Raw genomic sequence first — 6,032 nt, forward strand, 5'->3', positions numbered from 1 at the left:
CAGCTCAGCAGTGCTGGCTCATAGCTGCAGGAAATTTCAAATATGCTGTTTAACTAAATTCTGCAATAGCTGAAAAATTAGTCAGGTGACCTGGGGGAGATGTGGCTCAAAGGCTCCCTGATATCCCCTGGTTCTTTTTTATCTATGTGATTCTTTTTTTAATTTATTTTTTTTCTTTTTAGTTTACAACATTCAATTCCACAAGTTTTTGAGTTCCAAATTTTCTTCCCCTCCCCCTCTACTCCCCTTCCCCCCTCCAAAAAAATGGCATGACATCTGATATAGGTTCTACATATACCTTCACATTAAACTTATTTTCACAATAGTCAAGTTGTAAAGAAGAGTTATTACCAATTGAATGAACCATGATAAAGAAGAAACAAAACAAAACAAAAAAAAGAGAACAAGCAAATAGTTTGCTTCAATCTCTGCATTCAGATGCCATACTTCTTTCTCTGGATGTGCATAGCTTTTTCCATCATGAGTCTTTTGGATCTGTCTTTGAACCTTGCATTGCTGAGAAGAGCCAAGTCTATGAAAGTTAGTCATCACAGATACTGTGTGTCCATAATCATGTATAATGTTCTCCTGGTTTTGCTCCCCTCTCTCAGTATCAGATCATATAAGTCTTTCCAGGTTATTATGAAGTCCTTCTGCTCCTCATTTCTTTTTTTTTAATTTTTTTTCTTTTTTTCCTCCTCATTTCTTTTTTTTTTTTTACTGTAACAAATGTTTTCATTTCGCTTTTTATTTGCACTCTAATTTCATTATTTACTCCTGTGCCATAAGCTTTTGTTTCTTCAGTTTCTTCTGGGATATCGTTTTCTTTTGAGCAACCTCCTCTTCTGGTTTAGGAACAATTTGTTCCTTTTCAGTGAGTATCATCTCAATATGGCAAGGAGAACTCATGTATGGGTTGATTCGACCATGAGCCCTGTAAGTACGCCGTCGCATTTTGGGAGTCTTGTTAACCTGGATATGCTCAATGACAAGGGAATCCACATCCAAACCCTTCAGTTCTGCATTACTCTCTGCATTTTTAAGCATATGCAGCAAGAATTCAGCACTCTTTTTGGGCCAGTGACCCTGTGTCCAACCCTACTGCTTAGCCTGGGCACACCTGCCAACTCCACCATTATACTGACAGAAGGGAACACATTGTTTCTTCAACGTGACATCTTTCAAATACTTGGTAGCTTTTTGGATATGCATGCCTTTGATAGCTTGGGCTGTTTCATGGGTGTTCTTGATGTGGACCCGGAGATTTGAACCCCTTGACTTGCATGATTTTGTGGAGTTCTCTGGATCAAGAGAGTACCTCACCATTTTAAATGATTACCTAGAACGGCTCAAGAGAAGAGGTCCTCCTCATTTCTTATAGCACAATAGTATTCCATTACATTCACATACCACAACTTTTTCAGCTGTTCCCCAATTGATGGGTATCCCTTGATTTCCAATTCTTCGCCACACCACAAAAAGAGCTTCTATAAATATTTTTGTACATACGTGTCTATTCATGCAATTCTTTATCCATGAGGGTAGGTTCTAACAGCTGTCTCCTTTAGTTGACTCAATTCCTCTTCTCCCAGATCTTGCTCTGAAAAGCTCAAATGTTTTACGGGCACAACACAATTAATACTCACATATTTTTCCTATTTTTCATAATCCTTTGTAGGGCAGGGGATTGCCTTTGCCTCATGTTTCTGCTCCATCCTATCTGTTGACATTATTTTCATCTCTATACCACTTCCCTCTTTTCCATCTACTTCTTTCTGTATGGATGCTGTGACAGGAAGCCAGATCTTAGAAAAAGAAGACTCAAGGAAGGCCAAGAGTAACATATGAAGGCCAGATTGAAAGAGCAGACTATCTTAGGTGGAAGAAAGGAAAGAACAATAAGGACATTATAAATTATATATTCTAAGTTTAAATTAAGTGTAAGAATAATATAAATTTAAATTAATCATATAATATACTTATATAGAGATCATGTCATAAATGTAAACTAATTATATTAATGTACTTATATTGAAATGATATATTGTAAATATATTTATGTAGAAATTATATGTTATAAATTTAAATTAATTATATAAACACATTATTTATAAATTATGAATTTAAAATTAATTATATATTAATATATAATTTATATTACACATTACATATTACATAAATATATTTATATAAATATGAATTCTACATTATAAATTCAAATAAATTCTCAATTTAAAAAGCATTTTTGGGGGCTAGGAAATTGATGTCCTTTTCATTTTTAGATAACGAAATGCATAGGAAACATCAGCCAAGAATTTAGAGCTCCCTTAAGAGTGTGACAAGTAATAATTAATTTTGCTTCTATACTCACCCAACTTCATAATAACACAATAATCCTCATGGAGCCCTTTTTGTCTTTGTATTGTGGAAGTTCTGAAGGATACATGTTGGTGGGGAGTCTCTATCTTCCAGCACTGAGGACAGGGAGAACACTGACAACTGCTCAATTTATTCTTAGTCACTCAGTGGGAGTTAGTAACAGGCAGGAATAGAATACAGATATGTTGACTCTAAAATTAGTCCTATTTGAGTATAATTGAGCAGAGTTTCTTAACCCGGGGGAAATGAATTTGATTTTTAAAAAATTTAATAAAGATTTAAAAAAATTCAAAATCTTAAAAATTCAAAAAAGATTTCATCAAATTTTAAAAATTAAAAAAATCTTTGTGTATAATTGTACCTATCTCTAGGGTGAGGGGAGAAGGAAAAAAGGGGAAAAAGAAATTTACATGATACCTTTATTATATATTTAAAAGGCATAGAAAGTTGTACACAATAAATTTGTAGTTTCATGTGCAATCATCTTTTTTTATTATACTGTGTTATAGAAATGCTTATTTTATTCCATAAATTAAAAAATAAAGTAAATAAAAATTTTAAAAAAGATTTAAATATAATTGGCTTCCTTTGCAATCCTATCTATTTTTATTTTATACACTTAAAACTTATTTTGAGAAGGGGACCATAGATTTCACTAGATTTCCAAAAGAGGCCATGACACATAAAAACTTCTGGCTAGTGGCAAAATAATGAGTGAATTCATTAATTCACTGGTTCTTCACATTTTATCCTTAGGAAAATTGTGAACTTGGCCATCTTGTTGCAACTGCATCAATCTCCCTGTGGGTGCATATTTTTGATTCATTGCACTTTATCAGTACGGAGGAAGATGAGTACTTCATTTATTCTTACTTTTTATAAACCAAGTCCTTCCTCAGTGTTCTACAGATGAGAAAATTGATCTGCCTTTATCTCACATCCATTTGGTGAGGAAGTACATTTTTCAGATTTTCTGAGCTTTCACTTAAGCATTAACCTCTTCACCTCATCACAGTGTGGAACTGCTTGCAAATTATGTTTCCCCTTATGACTGAAAAATAAACTGAAGGAACCCTAGGAAAATAAGGTTAGCATTTCCAGAAGAGGAGCATGAACGTTTTGCATAGTGAAATGAAACATTGACTACTAAAATACGGATTTTCCATAAATTTGCTAAGTGGCATGTGGGATGGGGCTGGAGGGGGAATAAGGAGAGATGGGTTATTGTCTTTTTGTAGTTGAAAGGGGATCATCAGGTCAAAACTCCAAGAAGTTTAAGAAGTTTTGGATTATTGAAGTCTGAAATAATGAGTTCCAAAAATCAGGGACCACAAATTCACATGAACCAAGTCCTGCTAAGAACAATGGTGACAAGAAGAACCGAAGAGAGGAACTTGGGAGAATTCAAATGAACGGCTTTTCAATTTCCCTTCCCTGGAATTTCAAAGTTTTGTGCAATTAAATCTCCAACTTCAAACATATCAAATTGTTAATCTGAGAAAGAATGGTATAAAATTTAATATCATACACACGGACATGGCAAATTGCACTAATCATTTGGGAATTTTTGAAATCGTGGCCAACCCCAGGTAAATCCATTATGAATTTCCTTACACTGTTTAAATAACATACTTATGGAAGCTTTTCTTGGAGGGCAGCTTAGATAATAAAACATTTATGAAAAACATTGACTTTTAAAATTACCATGAAAATGAAAACCCACATATTGACACAAGTTTGAAAACATACTTTGGGAATATAGTAATGTTTCTACTTCCTTACTTATCAGCCTTACTTAAATTAACTATGACTGAAATATGCTCTACCCTTTTCCTCAATTAACTTTTCATTCATTCACAAATTCAGTGGGCCTCATCCTGGAATGAGACCCTTCATTCTTCAAAGAGCCTTGCATGACCTGTTGCAGTTTTCAACTAATTAGAGAAACAACAACAAAAAAAAATGTTGAGGTTGGTCCCCAAGGAGCCGAGGCTATCTTGAAATTCACTTTGTGAGAATAAACATTGTCACTTTTAATGTACAGGACTACAAATCCCTAAGGTGCTCTGTAAAGTGAAGATTTCCAAATCTCATTACCATCTTAAACTGGTAGAATCGTTTTCTTGAACAGTTTTTAAAAATATAAAATTTTTACTTCTGTTGCTGTCCAAAAGTTTTTGCCTAAACTGCAAGGATTCAGACAATTCCAACAATTCCTATCTGTTACATAGAGTTTATGAAGGAGAAAACACATTAAGTAAAGATCAGACCAATGATGCTCTCTGACTTTACAAAGTCAAATAGCTCACATGCGTTTAAATAGCTAAGACACTAGGACATTTGTACAACTCACATTCCTACATTGTAAAAAGCCTATTGGAATTGGACCATAGATTTGAAAGATCATCTAGTTCAACCCTTTGATTTTACTTATTTAAAAAATGTTCTTATTGTAAACTTAAGCACTAAAAAGGGGGAATTTCAAAATGTACAGCAGAAAACACAAAGAGGATTATGTATGAAACTGCTTTAAATATATATATATATACATATGCACATATACATATGCACATATACATACATATATTTCCATGTTACTTTCAAAACTGTACAGCTTGTCTGTTTTTCCTTCTGAACTTCCTTCTGGTTTCTGCTGTGTATTTTTAAAAATGTGTCTATTAGCCACATTTTTGGACATCGCTGTGGTTGACCCTGATTTCTCCATTGTTACCCTTATATAAAAACCGAGACAAACTAAAAAGGAAACTCTTGTAACAAATAAGGATAGAAAAGTGAATTGACACAATGATCACAGCCAAACATATCTCTTTCTGCACACTGAGTCCTTCTCTGGCAGGAGGTGGGAAACATGTTTCATCATAGGTTCTTTGGATTTATGGTTGGTCATTGCATTGATCAGTTCTTAATCTCACAGTTCTTTACAATGTTGTTTTCTTTGTGTAAATGGTTCTCCTGGTCCTGCTCATTTCATTGTGCAACAGTTCATATTACCCAGGATTCTTTGAAATCATCTCTTTCATCATTTCTTACAGAGCAATAATACTCTATTACAACCATAAACTGCAGTTCATTCTCAGTTCATGGGCACTCTCTTAGATGTTAGTTCTTTGATTTTCATTTTCCCCTTTTTATTCCTCCTTTCAAGTTCAAGAAGTTTATTTTGTTTACAACTATTCCTTCTCTGGCATTAGCCTCTTTCTTAGCCACCTCTCTTTCTATCCTTGCTTATTTTTCTGATGAATTTCTATACCAAACTGTGTGTGTGTATGTATGTATGTATGTATGTATGTATGTATGTGTTGTTTTTACCCCTCCCTTTTTCTATTTCAATTAAGAGTTTTGTCTAATGTCTGCTGCCTCAACCTTTCCCCCCATGTTTGCATATTGTTTTCACACATTCCAATTCTGAGAAATGACAAGTTCTACTCCTTTCTTCCTCCTTTTTACACTAGTGTATTCCTTTGACCCTCCTTTCTCTTTCCACTTTTAAAAACTTCAGAAGAGAACCAATTTACTATTAGGTATTTTATTTTTCTTAATGTAACTCCCTGAATGTCTTAGAAGATGTTATGCTTCTGAAGGGACCTTGTTTTGTCTCCCCATATTAGAATGCTAATGCTGCATCATCATAT

General features: G+C 33.9%; 1 pseudogene; it reads right to left on the reverse strand.

Annotated features, from left to right (window-relative positions):
- Positions 1-730: 730 nt before the first annotated feature.
- Positions 731-1,326, reverse strand: LOC118851568 (annotated as a pseudogene).
- Between the last annotated feature and the right edge of the window lie 4,706 nt (positions 1,327-6,032).

This window comes from Trichosurus vulpecula, chromosome 5 (assembly GCF_011100635.1).
Source record: "Trichosurus vulpecula isolate mTriVul1 chromosome 5, mTriVul1.pri, whole genome shotgun sequence".
Classification (NCBI taxonomy): Eukaryota; Metazoa; Chordata; class Mammalia; order Diprotodontia; family Phalangeridae; genus Trichosurus; species Trichosurus vulpecula.